We start from the raw sequence: 27,837 nt of genomic DNA, 5'->3' as shown, positions 1-27,837 counted from the left end.
CAGGTGTTCAAGATATTCCCGCTTCAGCACAGGTGGTCAAACAGTGGCCCTTTGGTACCAATATTCAAAAGGTTTCCACAATACTTAAGTTCTGAAACAGCAAGGGACAGAGTCTTTATAAAACATATACACTTTTCTTTAAACAGAAAGTTGAATGTATCTTGTTGTACAATCGCATCTGGCTCCAGGTCTGTGTCAGGGGTGATATAGTAAGGGTACCCCGCCACAGCTATTTAATGAGTGTACGGGGTGTCAGGGGTGGCCAGCTCCAGTCTTCAAGGGCCACCATCAGGTCAGTTTTTAAGGATATTCCTGCTTCAGCACAGGTGGCTCAATCAGTGGCTCAGTCATTATGACAGTAACCCCTGTGCTGACGCAGGGATATCTTTAAGACCTTTCCTGCGGGTGGCCCTTGAGGACTGGAGTTGGCCACACCTGACCTAAGAAATGCAATGCGGGCCCCTCGGGCAGTGAAAGGGTTTTATGTCAACTCTCACTAAAGATACATCTCAGTCAGAACGGTCGCCTGACTTCTCTCTTAATTTGCTAAAACATATTTTATTCCATAAATGGTTTTCAAACATAAAAACAGGGCATATAGTGTATTATTGCTTTTTTAGGCTCAGGGAACCCGTACAATTGTAATAAAGAAAGATCAGCCCTTTTCCATTTAATAGAGACCCCAGAAACCCCAAATCTCCCTGCTTTTAGGCCTCCAAAGTTAGCATTGCTGCGTATAACATGAGTCATACACACCAAGCTTTCTGCATACTCGGAACATAAACTGCATTGCGTAGTATAATATAGCTGGCTATAATCATCATAGTGCCATGCAAGGCAGGCGAAGGAGCCGGTTATTACAGCTATAGTGAGACGTGTGGTTATAAAGGGGCCTCTTTTTAAGCATTTAATCAACAGCACCTGCCTGGAACTCCGACATAAATAAGAACAATGCAACAGAATCACAGCCATAAACTGGAGGGAGGAAAACAGAAAGTAATGGATGGACAAGTGCTAAGCAGAGGACCATGACTCACTGAGAGAGTGTTGCTGACACCGTAAACTATGACCATGCAGTTCAAACGCTTTATGCCACGGCCGAAGCTCACATTATTCACTTGAAATTGGTAAGGGGATACTGTTTGACGTTGGGGGAAAAAATAACGCTAGATATTATTGCCCCTGTAACGGAAGCGCGGAGCCTTAGGCAAAGTGCGGCATGACTGCAAGACCCAGGATCTCGCCACCTTTTCGTCCTGCCGTCTGTCTCCCTCCCCTCTTGGTGACCGGTTACACCCCAGAGTGGGGAGGGGCCCGGCTGGAGTGAGGGACGGGAGCAGGGCCGCCAACAGGGGGGGCCGCCGGTGCTGGCGACCCAGGCCCCGTGAGGGATGGGAGATCATGCCGCGCCCCTCACTGTTTTCCTGCCTTCACGCCCCTTTTTGGTTAAATTCTGTTCTGTGTGAGATATGCTTGTAATGAATATATTTTTATTTGAGGTGTCTGTTGGGGTTATGTTGCCTCTGTCGCAGCGGCTGTTTGGGGGTTAAGTGCAGGGTTGCCATGCCAGACGGGGCTCAGTTACGCTAATGCCTGCCGGTGGCTTGGTGGACGAGTGGGCAGGCTCATTGTGGTTTGAGTACCTGGGGCCCATCTCATGTCCGACATGGGGTCAGCTGAACAGCTGGGACTTGGGACGGTCCCGGCTAACGGGCCATGATTTAAACTTCATTGGCCTTACCTGTGGGGGGAGCGCTCTGGCAGGGTTAGCATCTCCCTTTTGCTACATATAAATAAAAGCCGCGGCCATTGTAGCTCCAGACCTGTGTGTGTGCTTTATTATGTTGTAGGGGGTTGGGGTTTGCAACATCGCAGGCTCTGCGGTCATTCCCTATTCAGTAAGAACTATATATGTACGATAACCATGCAATAGTTTAGTGGTGAGCTTATTTGCCTGCAGATCATTGGCGATAATGGAGGAGATCTGATGTTTGAATGCATATAACTCCTAGGAGCCCACGTGCCAACTATGGGTTTTAGCCCCCCTGAGGTCTACTTAGTCCGCACTCTAATATCCCTATTACTATTTTGACCCTCTAGTAAAGCATGGTATCTAAATGGTTAACAGGTCCTTATGGGTTACAACAATCGCATCATATACAAATTAAATATTGGAAAAATACTACACAATATTAAACAAAGCTTTGCAGCCTTCAGTACAATGGGGCCCCACTTGAGCCTTCCAATGAGGGCCCAATGGTGCTTACGGTGGAGGAGTGCGGATCTGCCCGGCAGGGCCCCCTCCCTGTGTCCCCTTTTTGACGGCCCAGATTCAAGATTGTATAACCATGTCAGAGTATGCTAAACATTTCTGTACCATGTAAAAGGATCTCCAGGGAAACATCTCAACGGGCGGCTCACAAATCTACAGGGTGTATCATGTACCGAGAAATAGTGCTGCAAAATTACAGAGGTATGTGGGGAGTGTCATTTGCAGAAGTTACTGTACATTATGACAAAATGTGTGTATCAAATTCCTTGTCTCTGTGGATCATCTTTACTCCACATAATCTATCGGGGGAAATCTCCCCGCCTCCGAACATTTCCATTTGAGAACTCGGCACTTGCTGGGACAGCTGATATTCTAAACACAAAGCAGAGCCCATTACAAGCCGGGAAGAGAGGCAATGCATTTAAACGTCTCATTCCTAGTCGAAGCTTTAAGATGGTTTGAGCAGTTTGCCCGTCACCATATGTGAAGAGTGATATTGAGCAGCCATCATGGAGTCATGGAGCCTGGAAGCACGGATTGGGGGGGGATTATGGAAGCAATTTACTATTGTAGCCACTTTTTAAATATGCAGTCAGTCCTAGGATGACAATGAACCAGGGACAGAGGCATGTTTAATAAGTGACATTTGATTTACACCTTTTAAAAAATACGTCATCTGACAAGTATAAGTGCTGTATTTTTAAAATATTTTTTAAATGTTTTAACCTCTCCATGGCAAACGTGTTTTTTTTTTTTTTTACAATCTTTATCTAGTGTCTTTTGGTTATAACACAGTCATTCCTTAAATCCATAGTGAAATAATTTCAGCTGTGGCCTTTGTTTGCAAAGTATTTGTGAGGCCATCATTAGTCAAACAGATAAACATAGGAATCTGGCACGCTTACATTTAGGGCTTCCAGAGAAAAGCAAAAGATATTAATTTTTCATAAGGTATAACTAAGTCACACAGTTACTGTAAGGGGGAATAGATCTTTGAGGACGTCACAATACGTTTTTGTTTTTTTGTCCCACTATGTTGGACTGCCCATTGATGCAGATCTAAAAGCCTGGTTTTAACCCTTCACTGTCAGAGTCCAGAAAAACATTGGTGTTAGTACAACTTCTCCCGTTTCCAACGTTGCAAAGACGAGATTTCAGTGCAATATTTTGCATCAGTTGTTTAAATTGGTACAGAAGATGTATATCAATTGCAAATCTGTTATTGCTCCAAACTCTGGAACAGCTGCTCTTTTTCTTTTAGTTGCTTGAAAGACATTTTCCCTCAAAACATAGAATTTATACTATCACTTAAATGGATAGTCCTGCGTACAGGCCGATAGTACTTCTTGGGGCCAAGAACTGAAGTCTTGGCCTGGGTAGTAAGGTTACCAGTTACTACTGGTTACACCGGGCGGGAGACCTGTTGAGTGTGGATGTGGATACCAATTTGTACAGTGTGGGCAGAGGAAAGGGGCAGAGTAACCCATCCCGGTTAGCCAGGCCTACTGTAACTTCCAGGCTGAGCCGGGACCCTGCTCTGCTGCCTGACCCAGTACACTTTCCTGAGCACCCCCCTCCTGTCGGTGGCCCTTTTGAGGTCCTTTGGTTTACTGAATTCATGTATTTCAGCTACTTAGGTTTATCTGTTTGAGTAACAATGACATAATAATTACTGTACTTTGCATGCAAAAAAAAAAAGCAACTATTTAATATGAATGGGCAGGTTTGAAATGTTCAACATCCGCACTTCGCCAACTTGGGCGGACGTCGCAGTTGAACTGTGGAATACATTTTTTTCAAATCCAATCAAAAGTTGAGGCAATTTCCTATTTTTGTTTTAAAAAACAGGGCAAAGTTTGAGGTTCATGAACTTTTGCAAAAAAAATGCAATGATTGAAAATTCAGAAAAAATATTCCCGGTTACGCTGAGATTTTATTTCATATAATTTCGTAAAAAAACAAAACCAATTGAGTTCCAGCAAAAACAAAACACACATTTTTTTTCAAAGAATCAAAAATAAAACACCAGTGAAAGTGCCCACTAACCAGTAATTAGACTGTGGATCAAGGAGATCCATTCGATGAGGAATATTAAATCCCTCCAAAGGTTTAGTTTTCCAGAGGTTGAACTTGATGGACATGGGCCTTTCTTCAACCTCATCTACTATGTAATGATGTACTGTATATGTGCCCCCCCCCCCCCCGGTTACCAGCCTTAATGTGTTAAACTGGGTGGGATCTGGTATTGCCCCTCCCCCTCATATGAGTAGGATGTCTGGTGACCAGTGATTTCACCATGGGGATATAGAAGGGTATATATAGCTCCACTCAATGTTCTGGAAGCAGGTTCTCCTGTTGCTTGAGTTAGGGAGCCTCACCGTGAGTCATGTATGTATGTTTAACTGTATTGAGGATGTCCTGACACTATTTGTTGTTTTTAGTCAAGGAATGTGTCATATTAAGTTTGCGCCCATAGTAATGTCCCAAGATTATTCTCATACGGGAAGAGGAGTGAGCATGTGCTCAGCAGGAGTTCATAGAGTAGTAGCTCAGGAGCCTAATCGGATCGGCCCCACCTGAACGGCCCTTAGTAATCTCCCGATCCGATATGCATGGACGAAGAATGCCATACACGGCAACGGGATAATGATTCCAGGGAGTAGAGTATACTGCTGCTATATAGAGTTATAAGCCTAACACACTTAATGACTGGAATAGTATACTGGTGTCAGACTCAACAGGACTAGAACCCAAAACCACTGCTTTTCTATGCAGCAGCTCAAGTAGAGTGAGCAAACCACTTATCAGAATTATAAGGAATCAAAAAAGAAAACACAGGTGCGCACCAAGGTAAGAGTAATATAGTGTATTACAACAATAAAAGTAAACACTTACATATAATAAAACTTTAATTCATCCAGGTCTGAGCGATATCCTCTTCTATTAGGCTCCACTATAGATGGTATAAAGGGGCGATGTCAAATTCCCTCCAGATGGCAGTCCCGCGTCTGATGAAGTATACTTGGTATACGAAACGCGTCGCGAATTGTGTAACCAGCTTACCCCTACCTTGGTAGCTGGCATACACACAAGTATAACCATTCAGGCCGTGATTCCTCAAACGGACTGGCCTTCAGCAGACGGCTATAGAGGGCTTCTTTCCCACGCATGCACACTTCGCCACATACCACGCCGACACCCGTGGAGGCAGGATTGCAGTCCGTGCTACAGAGCCAGCCCCAGCGCGCGGGACTGCCATCTGGAGGGAATTTGACATCGCCCCTTTATACCATATATAGTGGAGCCTAATAGAAGAGGATATCGCTCAGACCTGGATGAATTAAAGTTTTATTATATGTAAGTGTTTACTTTTATTGTTGTAATACACTATACAGTATTACTCTTACCTTGGTGCGCACCTGTGTTTTCTTTTTTGGTTGCCTGGCTCTGCCGACAGAGTTCTCCACCGGGATCCATCTTTGAAGTGAGGGGAGACACTTCGAATCACAGGAGCCGCAAGAGGAAAGAGAGGAATCACTTTTCCATAGCCATAGGAAGCAAGAGCGCGGACTGAACATTCGGTGACTGAGAATTATAAGGAATGTAACAAAAATTGCAAAAGGGCAATCAAATTAGCAAAAATGGATAATGAAAAAAGGTTTGCAATAGAAAGTAAGGTCAACCCTAAAAAGTTATTTAAGTACCTTAATAACAAAAAAATGAGAAAAGAAAATACAGTATAGGACCCTTTCAGTGTGAGATGGGTAGGCAGATTATTGGAGATAAGGAAAAAGTTGAGGTATTAAACAAATTCTTTGCCTCTTTGTTTACCAGGGAAAAATCAAGTTCAATAGTAGCGCCACAGGAGGAAACCACAACCTCCATATTAATGAACAATTGGTTAACTGAGGAAGAAGTTCATAAGCGACTTGAAAAAATTAAAGTAAATTAGGCACCTGGCCCCGATGGCATTCAGACTCCTGAAGAAATCCTAAGGGAAGAAACGCGTAGAGTGAAGGTGATTCACAGCAAGCCCTCCAAACCGGAACTCCCGAAGTCTCACTGACGTCACATCCGCCCTGCTGGAACGCAGGAGTGAGACGCACGCCGAGAAGAGGGAAGGAAAAACTGCACCAAGATACCGGAGGCGAGATGCATTGCGTATCTAAATGCTTTTAAATAGCATACATCATGTGAGTGTAATGTTATATTTTTAACCACTTGAATACAGTTTTTAAACAGATCGCGCTATGTTGGCTTTTCTGTGTTTAACCATTTAAGGAATATATTCCCACACCGAGGTTCCAGCCAGCTTATCATCACTGCAGACATATACCCAAAGATACCTTTACGTACACAGTATCATCCTCACATTTGTGAGTATAAATAACAGCAGACTTAAAGAAGAATACGTATTTATTTGTCACAATACTGCACCATCAGTTTTATTTTTTATATCTCCACATGTTTGCGCTTCCCTTTGATCACCACGTCGCCCGATGGCATACATCCAAGAGTTCTCAAGGAGTTAAGCTCAGTAATAGCCAAACCATTATATTTAATATTCAACGACTCAATTTCCACAAGCTCAGTACCACAAGATTGGCGTAAAGCAGATGTGATGCCTATATTTAAAAAGGGAGCTACTGCAGATCACAACCGGGAAATTACAGACCTGTAAGCCTAACTTCAATAGTAGGGAAACTACTTGAAGGTTTAATACGGGATAATATTCTGGAATACCTAATGGAAAACAACATTATTAGTAATAGTCAGCATGGATTTATGAATGATAGATCTTGCCAAACTAACCTTATTTGTTTCTTTGAGGAGGTAAGTAGGAATTTAGACAGGGTAATGCAGTTGATGTGGTCTACTTAGATTTTGCAAAGGCTTTTGATACGGTTTCACACAAGAGGTTGGTGTGCAAAATAAAGAAAATTGGACTCAGTAATAATATATGCACCTGGATTGAAAACTGATTAAAGGACAGACAACAGAGGGTTGTCATAAATGAAACTTTTTCAGGTTGGGCTAAAGTCGTGAGTGGAGTACCTCAGGGATCGGTACTGGGACTCCTGCTTTTTAAATTGTTTATTAATGACCTTGAGTTTGGGATCGAGAGCAAAGTTTCCATCTTTGCTGATGATACTAAATTGTATAAGGTAATAGAATCAGAGCAGGATGTAATTTCTCTTCAGAAGGACTTGGAGAGACTGGAAACGTGAGCAGGTAAATGGCAGATGAGGTTTAATACAGATAAATGTAATGTTATGCATTTGGAATGTAAGAATAAAAAGGCGAATTACAAATTAAATGGAGATATATTGGGGGAATCCTTGATGGAGACGGATTTAGGAGTGCTTGTAGACAGCAGGCTTAGCAATAGTGCCCAATGTCATGCAGTAGCTGCAAAGGCAAACAAGATCATATCTTGCATCAAACGGGCAATGGATGGAAGGGAAGTAAACATAATTATGCCCCTTTACAAAGCATTAGTAAGACCACACCTTGAATATGGAGTACAATTTTGGGCACCAATCCTAAGAAAAGACATTACAGAACTAGAGAGAGTGCAGAGAAGAGTTACCAAATTAATAAAGGGGATGGACAATCTAACTTATGAGGAGAGGCTAGCTAAATTATTATTTATTTATAAAATATTTTACCAGGAAGTAATACATTGAGAGTTACCTCTCGTTTTCAAGTATGTCCTGGATGTCCCAGATTTATTTACATTAGAAAAGAGGCGTCTAAGAGGGGATATGATAACTATATACAAATATATTCAGGGACAATACAAGGAGCTTTCAAAAGAACTATTCATCCCACGGGCAGTAATAAGGACTCGGGGCCATCCCTTACGGTTGTAGGAAAGGAAATTTCACCAGCAACAAAGGAAAGGGTTCTTTACGGTAAGGGCAGTTAAAATGTGGAATTCATTACCCATGGAGACTGTGATGGCAGATACAATAGATTTGTTCAAAAAAATGTTGGACATCTTTTTAGATGGGAAAGATATACAGGGATATACCAAATAAGTATACATGGGAAGGATGTTGATCCAGGGAGTAATCCGATTGCCAATTCTTGGAGTCAGGAATGAATTAATTTCCCCCCTTAATGGGGTTTTGTGTTTGCCTTCCTCTGGATCAATAAGTAAGTATAGATATAGTATCTGTTGTCTAAATTTAGCATAGGTTGAACTTGATGGACCTATGTCTTTTTTCAACCTCATCTACTATGTAACAACTGTAACCGTCTTCTTCTAGCATACGTCCAAGGGCTATCTATTTTGTTGATTGTAACCTTGAAATGACTTCAAGCACAAAGTATTTAATATGTACTGAGGGCTATGAGTTAGTGAGGTCAGGTGAGATTAAATAAAATACAGATTTCATGACACAGAGATACAAGTAAAAACAATATATAGTACAGCAAATAAAGGAGATGCAGAGAGAAAATAATATAACAAAGTGACCCCTTCCAGCACTGCACAAATTCACTACCACACACTGATATATACTGTACAGTCTAAACACAGATACACTGATACAGTATATCCAGTAACATATACATATCTTCCCATGTACAGTACAAAGATATCTATTGACCTAGACATGTTCCTTTACTGTTATGTATGTAATCTATGTCAGTGTTTTTAAACAGGGGTTCCCCGGACATCCCAAAGGGTTCCCTGCAATTTTCAGCTCATTTTAAAATTGTATCAAATTCACAAGAATCGTGGTATTAGAGAGGGTTGGGGTTCCTTACAATGCATCTGATCTCAGACGCGCTATTAGAGAGGGTTGGGGTTCCTTACAATGCATCTGATCTCAGACGCGCTATTAGAGAGGGTTGGGGTTCTGCAGAATTTCACAATACAATTATAGGGTACATATCCTTAACAAAAAAAAATGTTCAAAAACACTGATCTATTTAAGACTCCAATACAAGCAAAATTACCCACCAGCACTAAATAACAGCATTGCGAGTGTGTTGATAAATATATTTAAAAGTGTCCATTATTCTGGAAAGATTTTTCATTTTTGTGTTTTGTGTCCTGCTGACACATGAACAAAATAGTCTATTGTACATTGTAGCCGTTATTAATACTGGCGGTTTTAACACTGAAAGGAGTAAATTAAAGGGCTTTATCACAATAATAAAGAGAAACCCATAAAAACCATGGGACATCCGAAGTTACAAATCCTGGAATAATGATCCCGCAAAAAAAAAAAACACAGTTAGGTCCGGAAATAATTGGACATTAATGCAAGTTTTGTTATTTCGGCTGTGTACCAAAATAAATTAAAGTTACAGTTAAATAATGAATATGGGCTTAAAGTGCAGTCTATCAGCTTTAATTTGAGGGTATTCACATCCAAATTGGAGAAAGGGTTTAGGAATTACATCTCTTTAATATGTAGCCCCCTCTTTTTCAAGGGACCAAAAGTAATTGGACAATTGACTCAAAAGCTGTTTCATGGACAGGTGTTGGCTATTCCTTCGTTATTTCATCATCAATTAAGCAGGTAAAAGGTCTGGTGTTGATTCCAGTTGTGGCATTTGCATTTGGTAGATGTTGCTGTGAACCCACAACAAAGGAGCTCTCAATGCAAGTGAAACAGGGCATCATTAGGCTGCAAAAAAATGGAAAATCCATCAGAGAGATAGCAGGAACATTGGGAGTGGCCAAATCAACAGTTTAGTACATTCTGAGAAAAAAAAAAAAGAACGCACTGGTGAGCTCTGCAACACAAAAAGGCCTGGACGTCCACGGAATACAACAGTGGTGGATGATCGTAGGATCCTTTCCATGGTAAAGAAAAACCCCATCACAACATCCAGCCAAGTGAAGAACACTCTCCAGGAGGTAGGTATATCATTATCCAAGTCTACCATAAAGAGAAGACTTCCTGAGAGCAAATACAGAGGGTTCACACAAGGTTCAAACCATTCATAAGCCTCAAGAATAGAAAGGCCAGGTTAGACTTTGCCAAACAATATCTAAAAAAGCCAGCCCAGTTCTGGAACAGCATTCTTTGGACAGATGAAACTAAGATCAACCTGAACCAGAATGATGGGAAGAAAAAAGTATGGAGAAGGCTTGGAACGGCTCATGATCCGAAGCATACCATATCATCTGTAAAACACGGTTGTGATGGCATGGGCATGCATGGCTTACAATGGCACTGGGTCACTAGTGTTTATTGATCATGTGACAGAATAGAGAAGCAGCCGGATGAATTCTTAAGTGTATAGGGATATATTGTCTGCTCAGATTCAGCCAAATTCAGCGAAGTTGATTGGACGGCACTTCACTTTACAGATGGACAATGATCCAAAACATACTGCGAAAGCAACCCAGGAGTTTTTAAAGGCAAAGAGGTGGAATATTCTGCAATGGCCGAGTCAATCACCTGATCTCAACCTGATCGAACATGCATTTCACTTTCTGAAGACAAAACATAAGGCAGAAAGACCCACGAACAAACAACAACTAAAGACAGCTGCAGTAAAGGCCTGGCAAAGCATCACAAAGGAGGAAACCCAGCGTTTGGTGATGTCCATGCGTTCCAGACTTCAGGCAGTCATTGCCTGCAAAGGATTCTCAACAAAGTATTAAAAATGAACATTTTATTTATGATTGTGTTAATTTGTCCAATTACATTTGAGCCCCTGAAATAAGGGGACTGTGTATGAAAATGGTTGCAATTTCTAAACGTTTCATACGATATTTTTGTTCAACCCCTTGAATTAAAGCTGAAAGTCTGCACTTCTATTGCATCTCGGTTGTTTCATTTCAAATCCATTGTGGTGGCGTACAGAACCCAAATTATGAAAATTGTTACAGTTTCCAATTATTTCCGGACCTAACTGTATCTTTCATTGGTTTAATATGTTAGCAAAGGCAGTTTTCTAAAAAGAATCAATGTCTATCTGAATCTATGGTGCATTCTGTAGTGACTGAGAGACAGGGGGAGGGAAATCTTACACTTCAAGCGTTCTCAAAGTGTTCTCTTTTTACATCGTTTGAGCGATGATATATTTAGATTTTAAGTTAGGAATCTGGTACAATCGTGCGTCAAACAAGTAGCCTAGTTTTAAATGATTAAGAAATGTAATTGTTTATATTTGTTCCTGCATAATATGTAATTCATTTCTTATATAGATATGTAACATTTGATGCTGACATCACAAGGTGCAGAATTTAACAGTTAGCTTAAAACCGCAGAACATGTTTTTTTTTAAATAGGGGGTCTTAGGAGATGGGCCGCGTTAATTTCAGCTCCGATGACCCCCTGCACCCCGAGATACAGACCTCCATAACTGGTGCTGGTATCTCTCCGCAGGAGCTGCTACCTGCAGAGATACCGCCACCCCCTGCGGAGGTAGGTATCTCGTGAAGCAGGGGGTCACTAGAGCAGAAATTAATGCAGGTCAGCTCTGGAGACCCCCTGCTTCCATCCTATAACTTTATCAAATAAAAGCAAAGCAGGATTGCGGCGTTAACCCCTGTGTGACGTGACAATGGGATGATTGATGCAGGTTTGGGGACATCTGACACACTGATTCTGTCTTTGTTACCGCCGTATAAGCTGTGACATGCAGCATGCAAAATCTTTGGAGGGCCCATAATGGAAGATGAAAGTGCTCTCTGGGTGCCCGTTTGCACGTCACTACCCAGAATCCTTGTCTGTGGCAGCAATGTGTGAAACCTTCGCATGAGTTTGCGAACCATGTGAAATGTGCCCTTTTTTAGTTGCTAAAAAAAAATCACGGCTCAGTCAGAGTTTGAACAGCGTTTTATCAAGCAGTCAATGAATTCCTTCTTATTTAATTACTCCCATCCAGATCCTAAAAAAGGGAGGGGGGGAGGAGCATATATCAGATATCTTAGGTATCTCTCGATGGGAGTGTTTTTGAGAGGCTCTACCCCCACCTTACGCATCTCTAGTCAGAAGCTTTGTTGCTATATAATGTGTGATAGTTGGGTGAGTGAAGCAGGTTTGGGGCCTGTGAGACATGTAGACACTCATGGGTTGCCTTTCTTTGCCAGACATAGCTGATTTATTTGCTAGAAAGAGTCAATTATAATTGTAAACATTGATAAATCCCATTAGAACATTGTGCCGATGATCACTTTCCAAACTGCTCATCAAGAGCTAAGTTGATGTGAGGAACCCTCCATACAATGAGCCGGAGATGCAATATAACACAGATTCTCTTAGTGGACTGTTAGCTAAAGTGTGATATAAAAAGGTGGAATGCAGGCGTTCAGAAAAAGAGGCAAAATGAGGGTACTTTCTGCCGGTGCTGTTTCAAAAGGTGTCCAAGGATCCCAATGGATGCGTAGGTGGGCAGAGAGAGACACAGGCACATGGACTTAAGCAAAATGGGTTTAATGTGCCAAATATGAACCAATGTTTGGGCAGTGTCACGCTGCCTGTGTCAGCCCTCACATTGACAAAGGCAGCGTGACAATGCCGAAACATTGTTTCATATTTGGCACCTTAAATACTTTTTGCTTAAATCTGTGTGCCGGTGTCTCTCTCTGTCTAGCTCAAGTGTGATAACTATTATTGATTGCTAGGATCCCTTTAAGTCAGTGGCCAGTAAGGATCAATGAGCATATCACTTTAATGAACGGACCTATTGGCATCAATGGGTCTGTTATTGGCATTATGTTACCCCCAGCCCACATTGCCACTTGGGGCCTTTGTTTTCTTACTCTACCTCCTGTTACATAATCTGAGACTAGGAGCAAGCTTGTAGTGAAGGTAGGCACTGGCCATTGAAGTGGGACAGGCAATAAACAGTGAATGTGGGACAAGCAATGAGTCCTGGGAGAGGAAAGCCTAACCAATGTGTCTCCCTGATACAGCGGCAATGCCTAAAACTCTGCCTGTGGGATTTTGAGAACAGAGCATTGTTAGAATAATAATGTTATACTTAGTGGAATAAAAATGGCCTCCAATTTATAGGCAGCAAAACACAGCAAATATTTCTCCTCTCTCTATTCATGTAAACTTACATATACTCATCCTTCGTATCCAAGCCAGAACTGCATAACATATTCAGCCAAACGTAGCTGCTGAATTTTGGTTTATGTTAAAAGATGGACAGTTAGGGCGCCCTAATGACATATGCGGTACAGGCACTTGCCCGTTTTCAAAAGTGGAGCTCCGATCACTTGTGTTTCCAGCATCTGGGACCTCGTCGCGTCATGTGATCGCATATGTAGTGGTCACATGGGGCAGAAGTGCCGGAAGTCTGGTGGCAATCTGGTGCGGCTGAACCCCCGGCACTGTAAGGATTCAGGACCCCAAAAGAACCCCAGGGTGGCGCTCCCACACTGCCAATAAAAAACACCGTGAACAGAAACCCAAAATGCCAAATGTGGATGGCAATAGCAAACAAACAATGTGTCAAATATTGTACAGACGTGCATAATGGGAAATAAATGTCTGGGGTGTCTATTCCAGCCCAATCAGTGCAAAATCAAGTGACAAAAATAAAGGATGCGCTCCACCCAACCCTTCAGGTAGAAACTGTCTCGATAGTCTCTTCAAATGCAATCCTCCAAAGAAAAGTGGAGTGGGGTTTTAAGGATTCAAACGTGCTGCTGTTTTACTGTTATGTCCTACAGATAACACTACAGCTAATGTAATAACGCGGAGCAACGCGTTGCAAGAAACTTAAACATAGCAATCATTATAAAACTCTCATTGCAACCGCATATCGCTGCTTGCATGTGCTCTTCCAGTTACTCTCCAGTAGACTTTGCTGTGTGGAAATGGAACCTTTACCTGTGGATATCTATTCAATTTAGGCTGAGCTGCGGATGCAAATCCATATGCAAAAATAGGAGATAACGTTTCAGACATTCAGCTGCTAATCAAGCGATGCCAGCAGAGCCGTCATTAGCATTCTCACTCTGACCTCTACACTCTCCAAGGACGGTGTTTCACTGTATATTAAAGATCACTGATGAGAAATGATATACAAGTCAGTAAGGTACAATAAAAGCACCTACACAACTAAATCTGTTTTATTTTGACTTTTTTGCATTAAGAAAACAACTTGAGAGATCAAGTCATGGTATATATCCGCAGGCCGACGACTTGCTCTTGCTTCTCACCATTCTTCACCATTTCTTCTTCCATTTAACATATTTGCACAAGTTCACTTTGCTTGAGATTTTACCAGTTTTGCTAGAATGTTACAACTTTTCTTCAAAATTCAGCAAAAAAAAAAAAAAATGGACAATTTCTCCTGATCCTCAAACATCAGCGAATATTTTGTACATTTCTACTTATGAAACAAGAGACTTTTAGAGCCTTTGACCTACTTTACCTTGACATTGAGACAAGACTACCATGTTTGGGCCAAAATATGCAATTAAAGGTCAGACACAAAGAAAGATAGGGTGAGTGAAAAAGTGAGAAAACCCTCCACTGTCCAGCAAATAAAAATACCTCGTTAGCACATTCATGCGTCTCAGGCAGTTCCACAACCCTGCCTTTCCCCATTATCTCTTAGCATACAATACTTTCACTGCAGCCAGGGATTCTTGGTAATTACATGCAAATGAGCACTCACAGTGTGTCACTTTTTGCTTCATACCCATTTTAACATGGGTCCCTATAAGCTTATGCCTGCCGCATTACACAGCTTTTAATGAAAGACCAATCTTTTGAACTAATGGATATGAATGGCTTAACCTTAAGGATGCCCAGGGTCAGATGGCACCAAAGCCACCTGCACTTCTGGATCATGTGATCACGCCACCAGCAATCGTGATGTCTCCAGATTGCAGAAGTGGAGTGAGTGCCACTGATCAAGCCACCTGTGCTGAAGCAGGGATATCCTGAAAACCTGACCTGTTGGTGGCCCTTGAGGACTGGAGTTGGCCGCCCCTGATTTAGTACATAAAGCCTTTTATCTGTTTGGGGAGTGCATGGTCATACTCAGTAACTTTATGTTAGAACCAGCCTATGTCCACGAGGATCCCAAAGTTGCAGGACATGCAAGATGTAGACTCCCTTTAAAATAATCCTGCAGAGCATGATGGATGCATAAGAGAGAATAATTGTGGCATATTTCTGCATAATACAAAGCCTTCCTGGGCAGATCACCTTGATAAATTCCTTATGCATCCTCATTATAAAATTAAAGGCTATTTACAAAAGGAAGCAAGTAGACAAACTCAACATGATGTTAAGTAGCAGTACATGATAGAATTACCTCCAAGTGAATTAGTGTCCCAGAAGCCGGTATCCTCACATCAACTGTGTGCACAGAAGGAACAGCGAGATCTGTTTATTAAAGATTCCCGGCTGCCAAACGGGAAGGCAACAGTGTAATAAAAAATGGCTCCCCCTCTGCTTCCAGAGATGCATACCTCCGTAGCAGTGCCGGTATCTCTGCAGTCAAAGGAAGTGTGTGCCTAACATAATGGCGGCGTTTAAATGTCCCACGTCACTCGGGCCAATAGGAAGCTGTGATATCATCCGGTGTGGCTTCCTATTGGCCGGCGGGACTGGGACATTTAAACTGAAAATAGGTACAGGCACCCCTATGGAGGTAACAATCTCTGGAAACCAGGTTTCCCCAGAGCTGAAATTAACGGCCAGGAGACTCCTACAGTAGCTTAAATCCTGTAATAACAATAAAAAAATTCAACCCATAAAAGCAATGGAATTATTTTCTTTGATAAATCTAGCGCAGTTCTATTTTTTGACATCCGGCATACTTTCTTTGATAAAGAACCAGCATTTAAAGTGTGTCACTATCTTCTTCTTTTTTTTTTTTTAAAGGTTAGGGCAGGGTTTCCCAAACTATTTTTTCCGTGACCCGGTGTAAGGAATCCGCTCCGCGGTTTACTGGTTGCTTTACCGTGCAGACTTGTGCAGTCCTGGAGCACCTCTCCTGATGTTTGCTGCAGCCTGGATTCACTCACCAAAGCAATACACACTCCCTCTGGTATCTATTGCACCTGTGCAGCCTTTCATTGCAAACTATACTTGCATTCACTCATTAGGGGCAGTACCTTCACACCCCCGCCGGGGATTGGCCCGCTGGCCTTTAAGTATTGCTTGCCCATAATGCTCCTTGCCGAGCATAGTCCTAACTGGATGTCATCTGTTTTGCCACAAGCTCTCGCTTGTTCCCCTTTGCTGATACCAGGTCACGCCCTGCGTCCTTCAGCTTCCTTCAAGCCGCTTGTTCTCCCATGCTGATTCCAGGTTACGTCCTGCATCCTTCAGCTCCCTTCAAGCCGCTTGTTTCCTTGTGCTGTAGCAGAGGTTTCGTCCCTGCGTCCTTCAGCCTCCTGGATTCCTGCACTAAAGTAGAGGTTCGTCCCTGCGTTCTGCAGTCTCCTGGATTCCTGCACTGAAGCGGAGGTTTCCCTGTATCTACAGCTTCCTGGTTCCTGGGGCCTACTCTTTCCCTAATATAGAGAGGCCGTGTCCTGGTTCCTGCGCTGAAACAGTGGATTCCCTTGCCCGCTCAGGACTTTTGCGTTGTAGCACTGGTGCACCCGTACAGCAAGACGGTGTGCCATTCTGGTCTGCCTACCATCTCCTGTGACCAGCACCATGGGCCATGGTCGTCGCTCGCGCAAAGGCCAACCCCGCGCTCCTAAGCTGAAGCGGGTCTCTCCTATCTCCTTGTTGCCAAACTCCTGCATGGACAATGTTTATCCTGACGTCTCCTGTTCTGACCCTGGCTTGTACAACGACGACGCTGTCTTCTCCAATCCTGATCCTGCGACATACGACTACGAACTGCGCAACCCGGATCAGCCTGCGCGGTCTCAGGTCGGTGCTTTTACAACCCCACCTCAGCCTCGCGGTCCGGTCCTGGTTTGTGGCGAGCAGAACCTTGACAGTATGCTCGGCCCTACAAACTCGGACCCCGCTGAGGTGTGGGTTGGTAAGTTTTTTCCTAAAAACCTGTCCCAGCCTGTAGACCAGTCCCAGTTTGAGGATAATTATTTGTGCGATATAATACCTCTGATGGAAGATCCGTTTATGTTGGAGGGCTTGACTCCCTTGCAAAAGAAATGCCGTAATAATCTGGTTTATAAGGCTTACTGCCTCAGAGACTTAAAACAGTATCTGGCCAGTGTTTTGGCCATTGCTAAAATTGCCTGCTCCCCTGATTCCCCTTTAACTGGGGAGGAGCTGTGTCCTGTGGAACTAGTCAACGCCTGTAGTACACTCAATGCCCTGACAAAATCCTTGGACATTCCTATAGTATTCCTGGAACCTTCCGTCATGGTGGCTCTCGCTCACGAGACGATGCATGTACTTTCCCGTGCATTGGATGATTGCTTGTTAAAACAGGATCGTCTCTTAGCCGCTCACGCCGTCGTTTGGCGGTATCCCTCGGCTACCAGTCCTGTTGCTAAACCGGGGGACGTATCTCTCTCTCCGGGAGATAACCAAACAGAACTATTACCAATATCTCCCAACGTAGTAACTGCCACAGTCCCAAGCTCTGATTGTATACCCGGGTTCCCTTACACTAATGTTATGTCTACATTAACCCCTGCCGATCAGTCCTGTGAGGTCCCCTTGGAGAACACATATGTGTCACTAACTAACACTAAGGTTCTTGTATCAGAGAATAAGTCCCTTAGTTCTCCTATTTCTAGCTTTGAATCCCTCTCTCTAGGTCTTGAGGGTTTTCCAGCTTTAACCTCTGCTAGGCAGTCCTGTGTACTTTCCCCGTCAGAGAAAGAATCCCTAAGTTCTGTTCCCAGGGTCATTTCTGTATTAACCCCTGAGGGGCAGCTCTCTGAGTCTCCTTTGATAATTCCCTGTTCTCTGCCAGCCACGGGCACGCCCCTAGCTCCAGAGGAGAGATCCCTTGTCTCTTCTAATACAGAGAAAAAATTTCCTGTGTTTTACTCTCAGGCATTGTCTGCATTAACCCCTGTAAATTCTTGCTGCCTCCAAGTTAATGCCTTCGTTTTAGCCTCAGAGAATGAGTCCACAAGTCAGACAGCAGAGGTTGCATTGAGGGATTCCCATAACCGTACGGAGTCTCTAGATATTCTTTGCTATAAATCCCCTGCTTCAGCTCAAGTTTCCGCAGTTTCGTCTCCGGAGACTTCGGCTAAAGTTCTGGTTCCTGTTAAATGTATTCAGGAGTCAGGTTTTTCCCTAAGCTTAGTCGCAGAGTTCCTTCTCCCGGGTATTTCACTGAACCAGCCTGTCGCCCACATAGCGGTGATCCCTGCTTCAGCGCATAGTTCCCACATTATGGAGTCTGCAGTAAGTTCTGGTTTCCCAGACATTCCTTACCAAATACCTACTTCAGAGACCAGTGCAGTTATGATTAAACCCCATGTACTGTCTGAGTTCTCCTCCTCTTTAAGCTTAGGGTTAAAGGCATACAGTAGTCTGTATGTCTCTCCTGGGGTTCATATTATGTTCCCAGGAATGGTTGCTGACGCACGGTTTTCTCCCAAAAGTGACGCTTTTCCATATAGATTAGTAAAAAGCTTGCACACTCTTTCTCTTTTCGCTGAATTGTGTCTTTCTAGTTTTGAGACTCTGAGAGGTAATGATTCCCCTTCTGATTCTGAAGCTCTTTCTACAAGGAGTATCCTGTCTGGGGGTCCCCCTGATTTCTCTCTCCAGGCTAATTCTCCAGGGATCAGCATATCTGTGGTCACTCCCTTAGTACTGTCTGAGGTCACCATGCATATATTACAAGTCCTGGGGTTTAACTCTGAGCTGTTTAGCTGTCCTGCCTTTGCTGAAACCCAGTCCCTCAGTACTGTGTCTAAATATGCCCCAGCAAACACGGGGTTACTCTGGGAAGAAATTAAAGCTCCTGTCTTAAAGGGTATTTTTTCTCACATGTCCAGCAAATTTAGAATCTCAGTAAGTGTTTCTATGTCACTTATCAATACATCTGATTTTTTCTCTAATCAAACCCAGATACCCTCACTATCGGTTAGGAGTCCTGTGATCAGAGATTTTGCACTAGAAAACACACCAATTCATGTTTTTGTCAGGTTAGGTACCCCTGTGGTTAGGGCCATTGCAGTTTTAGAGAAGACTCTTTGTACTCCTAAGGTGCATGTCATTAAGAGTTTTCATAGTTCATACTTGCTGCTTGTTGATTCTCAGGGCCCTGTCATTGAGGTACAGACTTCAGATTCTGATGTTAGCTTCCCTCCCACCACTACCCTGGCTCTGCCTTTTTCTCAAGCTACTGATTTGAAGATCCCAAGGACTATTCCTGATTCACTGACAATATATTCTCCCAATGAAGATTTCCCAGTATTAGAGAGCTCTACTGTTGTTTGCTTCTCTGCTCCTGCTAAACCATGGTTTTGTCCCTCGGAATTTTCGGTTGCCCCTGTTATTTCCTCTCAGTTGGAAATACTCTGTACGTATCCCAAGATTTCGGTCCCTATGCCAGGTTTACTGCTTGCCTTGTCACCTTCCATACCAATACCGGGAGATGCTTCTAACCAGCCTATACCTTTACTAACTATTACTTGGGAGCCTTCTAGAGGAAAAATTCCTCGCAAATTCCAACATGCAGTGGTCAGCCAAGACTTTTTCTGTTACAAAGTTTCTCCTGGTGTATTCGATCAACTATCAGGGCCGCTGATTCTAGATTCAGGTTTCTTTATTAAGGACTGGGCTTTCAGTGGGGGTTCTTCTACCGTTTTTGCTCTGGAACTCTCTGGTTCTTCACAGCCCTGGATTTCCAAGACATTTTGCAAGGCAAGCCATGTACCAAGGATGTTTCTTCCATCAATCTCATATCCTAGAACTGTACTCACCAAGGAACTGCTCGTTTACGGATCCCCTTTCCACCTAAAGAACTTTAGGAACAACTCGATGTCTCCGAGACCCATGGATGGCCCTGTCTGGCCGCAGTTTTCACCATGGGGTGGGGGTACACTAAGGAGTAACCACGAGTCTCTGGACCACGACTCTACCCCCAATCCTAGACGGTTCAGCAACAATTCCCGGTCCCCCAACTCTAGGTGTGCTCATGTTCGCCCGGAGGTCTCGCGTGAAGGGGGGGGTACTGTAAGGAATCCGCTCCGCGGTTTACTGGTTGGTTTACCGTGCAGACTTGTGCAGTCCTGGAGCACCTCTCCTGATGTTTGCTGCAGCCTGGATTCACTCACCAAAGCAATACACACTCCCTCTGGTATCTATTGCACCTGTGCAGCCTTTCATTGCAAACTATACTTGCATTCACTCATTAGGGGCAGTACCTTCACACCCCCGCCGGGGATTGGCCCGCTGGCCTTTAAGTATTGCTTGCCCATAATGCTCCTTGCCGAGCATAGTCCTAACTGGATGTCATCTGTTTTGCCACAAGCTCTCGCTTGTTCCCCTTTGCTGATACCAGGTCACGCCCTGCGTCCTTCAGCTTCCTTCAAGCCGCTTGTTCTCCCATGCTGATTCCAGGTTACGTCCTGCATCCTTCAGCTCCCTTCAAGCCGCTTGTTTCCTTGTGCTGTAGCAGAGGTTTCGTCCCTGCGTCCTTCAGCCTCCTGGATTCCTGCACTAAAGTAGAGGTTCGTCCCTGCGTTCTGCAGTCTCCTGGATTCCTGCACTGAAGCGGAGGTTTCCCTGTATCTACAGCTTCCTGGTTCCTGGGGCCTACTCTTTCCCTAATACAGAGAGGCCGTGTCCTGGTTCCTGCGCTGAAACAGTGGATTCCCTTGCCCGCTCAGGACTTTTGCGTTGTAGCACTGGTGCACCCGTACAGCAAGACGGTGTGCCATTCTGGTCTGCCTACCATCTCCTGTGACCAGCACCATGGGCCATGGTCGTCGCTCGCGCAAAGGCCAACCCCGCGCTCCTAAGCTGAAGCGGGTCTCTCCTATCTCCTTGTTGCCAAACTCCTGCATGGACAATGTTTATCCTGACGTCTCCTGTTCTGACCCTGGCTTGTACAACGACGACGCTGTCTTCTCCAATCCTGATCCTGCGACATACGACTACGAACTGCGCAACCCGGATCAGCCTGCGCGGTCTCAGGTCGGTGCTTTTACAACCCCACCTCAGCCTCGCGGTCCGGTCCTGGTTTGTGGCGAGCAGAACCTTGACACCCGGTTATTTTTGAACTTCTCCTTCGTGACCCACTAAAAATTTTATCGCCTATACTGGCCTATAGGGCCTGCACAGACACACACACACAGCCACTGATACACACACACACACAGCCACTGATACACACAGACACACACACAGCCACTGATACACACACACACACACACACACAGCCACTGACACACGCAGCCACTGACACACACACACAGCCACTGATACACACACACACAGCCACTGACACACACGCAGCCACACAGAGACACTGCTACACACACACTGATACACACACAGAGACACTGCTACACACACACACACACACACAAACACTGATACACACACACACAGACACTGATACACACACACACTGATACTGATACACACACAAACACACTGATATGGGTGGGAGGGGGGACTGGGTGGGTGGTAGGGGGGACTGGGTGGGTGGGAGGGAGGAGGAGGGACTGGGTGGGGGGGGGATGGGGGCCAGGGACTGGGTGGGTGGGAGGAGGGGGGGGGGCTGAGGGGGGACTGGAACTGGGTGGGTGGGGGGACTGGGACTGGGTGGGTGGACTGGGTCGGGGTGGGACTGGGTGGGAGGGGGGACTGGATGGGGGGTGGGAGGGGGGACTTGGTGGGGGGTGGGAGGGGGGACTGGGACACTTGGGTGGGAGGCAGTGACTGGATGGGTGTGTGGGAGACGGTGGGTGAGTGACTGGGTGGGTGGGAGACAGTGGGTGGGTGGGTGACAGTGACTGGGTTGGTGACAGTGACAGTGACTGGGTGGGTGACTTTGACAGTGACAGGGTGGGTGACAGTGACTGGGTGGGGTGACTTACCTTGCTGCTGGACGCTTTCCCCTGCTGCCCCCGATATCCCCTGCTGCCCCCGATATCCCCTGGTGCCCGGAACGGGAGGTGGGCTTGGGAGCACGGGAGGTGGGCTCGGGAGGGGGTGCCACGGGAGGTGAGCTCGGCAGGGGGTGCCACGGGAGGTGAGCTCGGGAGGGGGTGCACGGGAGGTGAGCTCGGGAGGGGGTGGCACGGGAGGTGGGCTCAGGAGGGGGTGCCACGGGAGGTGAGCTCGGGAGGGGGTGGCACAGGAGGTGAGCTCGGGAGGGGGTGGCACGGGAGGTGGGCTCGGGAGGGGGTGCCACGGGAGGTGAGCTCGGGAGGGGGTGGCACGGGAGGTTGGCTGGGGAGGGGGTGCCACGGGAGGTGAGCTCTGGAAGCGGGTCGCGGGGGGAAGCGGGCCGCAGAGGAGCTGGTACTTCCTCCTCCGTCCCACGTTGGGAGCGGGGGGGAGGAAGGGAGCGGGCCCTGCGCATGTGCACAGCACCGCGGGGGGAATCGCTGCCATTTTTTTTAACTTGAGCGGGGGGAGACACCGCGCGGCCAGCCTCGCTGCGACCCGGCAATTTTGGTGCCGTGGCCCGGTGCCGGGTCGTGACCCACCATTTGGGAAACGCTGGGTTAGGGTATTTAAGGTTATTATTTAGAGCAGGGGTGGACAACTCCAGTCCTCAAGAGCTCCCAACAGGTCTGGGTTTCAGCACAGGTGATGCAGTCGAAGACTGAACCACTGATTTAGCCACCTGTACTGAAGCAATGATATGCTGAAAACCTGCCCTGTTGGTAGCCCTTGCAGACTGGAGATGCCAAGCCCGCTTTAGAGTGTTTCTAGGGTATTATAAAAAGGCTTCCCACATTTTGGCCTCAGAGCAGAAATACTGTATCATTCCTTTTTAGCTCTTTGGGTTTCCCAAAGTAGTCACTAGGTCATGGGGTCTGGCACCCCATGGGCCACAACCTGCCCAGGGGCCAAATGCTGCCCGCAGAGTGCCCGATTCCTAGGGGAGATGTATGTATGCATATCTGTATTTATATCGCGCCAAAAGTGTACTCAGAGCTTCACAAAGAATACAGTACAGGGAATTATAATACAATGAGCGCAGCAAAATCATACAATAGGAAAGGAAATCCCTGCCCCGGAGAGCTTACAATCTAAGTGCTGTGTTGGGAGACTTGCAGAGACAGCAGGTGAGGGAATAAGTGCAGTGGCTGGCAGTGCTTTGCCTCAGTGATTGTCGGACAATAGCCATGAGGGCAGGCTATTGGGATGTGTGATTTGTCAGGTAAGTTTTAAGGCTGGTCAGTATTAGATCAATGAGATAGGTTAACACCATTAGCAGGGGAAGAGATGGCAGGGAGGCGTGGGTGAGAGCAGGTCTGTATATGGCTGGGGCCAGGATTACGAGAGATATCCTCGGCAGCAGGAAGGGGTAGACAAGTGTGAATAGAGGATTTGTGGGGGTGTTTATATTGAGGGGTAAGAAAGTTGTTGGGAGAGAGGTGTATAAATAATGGTGCAGTGTATGGGCATAGGCACAGGTGGAGGGGAGGAGAGATGAAGAAATGTGTATAGGAAGGGAGTGGGGAAGTTGGAGAGAACAGAGACATTCACGAAGATGTGAGGAAACAGTAAACAGAAAAAGCAGTAGGGAGGACATCGTGAGATGCAGGAGTAGAGTCTGACCAGGTATTGAGGATAGGAAGAGTACAGATTATCAGAGTATTTAGAAAGTCAAGTTCTCAGAGTTGTTGTAGTGCAGAGTCCAGTCCAGATCATCTTGTATTGTTCACTTCCAATTCTAACTCCACAAACACTATATATATGCAACACTTTAAGATGTAACACAGCCAATCTAAGATGGCGTTCTGCGTTCCTATTGCTCCGTACTACTCGATTTGCAGGGAAGGGATATGGAAGAGCTGGACTCCTCCTCTTCCGTTTCTGTGGGAAGGGTTAGCCGAGGACACGAGTGGTCACATGACCGCGCTTGGCCCGGCGACTGCCGCAGCCCATCCAGCACTCAAGGGGTTAAATGAAACCCAAACACGTCACCACGTTATCAATCAGAATTTCTTGGAGCCAGGCATGGTACCATTACTTTTGTTAAGGCAATACAACCAAAGTAAATTACCTCGAATGTATCAAGGCACTCTTGCACCCCTCTTGCACCCCTCTTGCACCATGTTTATCACCTTGTGATAGGAGGAGTTAGGGCAGAGTTACATGATGCACAGATTATAAAGCGATGTATAAAGGGGAGGAAGGAGTTAAATGTTTGTGTGAAATAAAAACACCCATTCGCAGCAATTATAAAACAATCATTTCTGTGCATTAAAGCTCATTTTTCTTAGTCTTAACACGTAGATCTCAAATTGACGTACATGATACATTATGTAAACACGCAAGGGAGTCAAACAGCGGAAATACTTTAACCCAATGCACAAATTCAGCAACATACACTTATACACATACAGACACACTGCGACCGAGACAAACATTCACATTTTAACACACTGATACACACATAGATGCACTTAAACACACAGTCTAGAAACAGACATGGGTATATGCACATGCAGACTTCGGCTGGGATTATACAGCGTGCGCGCCTGCTTGCGACGGTGCGCATAGGCTCCCACACTCCTGCAGCCCCAGCGATCTGGGAATATGGCTGTAGGCGATTGGGGAGGCAATCTGGGGGCAAGGCGGGGACGTGGCGGACACGCCACGAAGCTGGTTCGCCCTCATTGACTGAACCAGCTCACGTGTCGTTGACGCCACGCGACCGCACGGCAAAATACAATTTTTTGTCTCTTCAAATCGTGGTGGCGCCAGCGCGCTCCATCGCGCATTAGCCAATTTGAGGCTGGCGCGCAAGCGCAGGCTGTATAATCTCAGCCTTATACATATACACACATGCTTGTATACTCATATATACTGGTATTGACCACCACCACAACTAGTAGCACTAGTGTTGCTAATACATTGAGCCATAATTAATCTAAATTGCATATATATTCTATATTTGAAGGTTAAAAAAAACACACAAAAGCCCACCATCAACACCCTCATTGGTTTCAGCTTCAGAAACATCACCCACTGTTGGGCAACAGCAGGAAATGCCACATAATGCATCATCGTACATTGCCCTGGTACTGACAGTGGGGCGGGGGAGAGTGGGGAGGGGGAGGGAGAGGCAAGTAAAATCGTATCAACCTCAGCACAGCGTCACACAATGTTACACAACTGACTTATTAAAATGAATAAACATCCTATTTCCTAACACCATTTTACGCTGGTCTCCCCGTTACCATCTCCTGGGGAGGCGTCTGATTAAATAACAGAAAACAGATTACACGCAATTGTTTCCAAATTAAATGACAATTTTCTGACTGGCTGACTGTGTGCTGAGCTGCCAGCACCCGTGTAACACCGCCCATGGCAGATCATCATCACCATTAGCACTAGTGTCCAGACTGCCACAAGCCTTTTATTGTTGTATCACTTAGTACCACGTGGGGGCCCAACCAGCTCTAGTGAAGCTTCGGCAGCCACAAGCATAACATTGAGATTGGTGCAGTCGAAGACTGAGCCACTGATTGAGCCACATGTGTTTAAGCCAGGATATCCTCAAAACCTGACCTGTTGGTGGCCCTTGAGGATTGGAGTTGGCCACCTCTGGTATAGATATTATTTATTCCCACCACCAATTTTCACCGCCATCAGCATCATCCTCATTACTGCCAGTAGCCAACTGTATTATTTACATTAAGTTGTGTGTACCTTTTGTGGAGGCCCAAACACACCAGCTACAAATGTAACATCTGGGTCGGTGCAGTGTTTGGCTTGTTAAGTGTACAGTATAACAGTTCCACCTATAATGCAAGTGTGTCAGGTAGTGCCCAGGGACGGGCTCCTAGTTGCCCTGTGGCGAGAAACTCTTATTGCTTCTTGTGAGAGACAAATTCAGTGAGAGTCTGTGTGAGACAGAAGAAGCTAAGCTGCGGCTCCTGCAGCTGAGCCGAGTATGCGGCAAGCAGTGCCATCCCACCTGTGGCATACAGTATTACCCCACACACACACAAACTGAAGGGGCCAAGGCGCCCCGAAACATTGTTTGTTTTTTTACAAACAATCCTATTCAATTGGAGGATTTGGGGAGCTGAGCTATAAGGAACATGGATTTACTTTTAATACTGTAATTTATCGTCTGTATTTAAGGGCTTGTCCGATATTACAAAAAGGACAATCCCACCACCATTCATCATTACATACAGTACTAGTGTACACAACCATTCATCATTCCATACAGTACTAGTGTACACAACCATTCATCATTACATACTAGTGTGCACCGCCATTCATCATTACATACAGTACTAGTGTACACAACCATTCATCATTACATACTAGTGTGCACCGCCATTCATCATTACATACAGTACTAGTGTACACAACCATTCATCATTACATACCTGTGCCCCACCATTCATCATTACATACTAGTGTGCACCGCCATTCATCATTACATACAGTACTAGTGTACACAACCATTCATCATTACATACTAGTGTGCACCGCCATTCATCATTACATACAGTACTAGTGTACACAACCATTCATCATTACATACCTGTGCCCCACCATTCATCATTACATACTAGTGTGCACCACCATTCATCATTACATACTAGTGTGCACCACCATTCATCATTACATACTAGTGTGCACCACCATTCATCATTACATACTAGTGTGCACCACCATTCATCATTACATACTAGTGTGCACCACCATTCATCATTACATACTAGTGTGCACCACCATTCATCATTACATACTAGTGTGCACCACCATTCATAATTACATACTAGTCTGCACCACCATTCATCGTTACATACCTGTGCACCACCATTCATCATTACATACCTGTGCACCACCATTCATCATTACATACCTGTGCACCACCATTCATCATTACATACCTGTGCACCACCATTCATCATTACATACTAGTGTGCACCACCATTCATCATTACATACCTGTGCACCGCCATTCATCATTACATACCTGTGCACCACCATTCATCATTACATAGCTGTGCACCACCATTCATCATTACATACTAGGGTGCACCACCATTCATCATTACATACTAGTGTGCACCGCCATTCATCATTACATACTAGTGTGCACCGCCATTCATCATTACATACTAGGGTGCATTACCATCATTCATTACAAATGTGTGCACCACCATTCATCATTACATAGTAGTGTGCACCATCATCACCATTCATCAATACATACTAGTGTACACAACCATCACTCATCAATACATACTAGTGTACAGCACCACCACCACCAATTGTCCAATCTCCCACATTTGCCTGTGTATGTGTCGCTCATACACTGTGACACATTGTTACACCTTATTAAAACCTCTCCAAGACACAGGTGTCCTGACAAGGCACCATCTATGTATACTTCCGTGTTTGCAATTTTCATGCCCAGATATCCATCCACAGAAACCACGTGTCCAGCTTCACCAATACTAGTTTACCCATCAGGCCATTGAAAAAGGGTTTAGGTTTCAATAATAAACTCAT

At 45.0% G+C, this 27,837-nt stretch overlaps 1 pseudogene; it reads right to left on the bottom strand.

Annotated features, from left to right (window-relative positions):
- Positions 1 to 23: 23 nt before the first annotated feature.
- On the bottom strand, positions 24 to 27,837 carry LOC142498076 (small nuclear ribonucleoprotein F pseudogene; annotated as a pseudogene).

This window comes from Ascaphus truei, chromosome 6, assembly GCF_040206685.1.
Source record: "Ascaphus truei isolate aAscTru1 chromosome 6, aAscTru1.hap1, whole genome shotgun sequence".
NCBI lineage: Eukaryota > Metazoa > Chordata > Amphibia > Anura > Ascaphidae > Ascaphus > Ascaphus truei.
The sequence above is the reverse complement of the archived record's forward strand: the minus strand, read 5'-3'. Positions and strand labels throughout refer to the sequence as shown.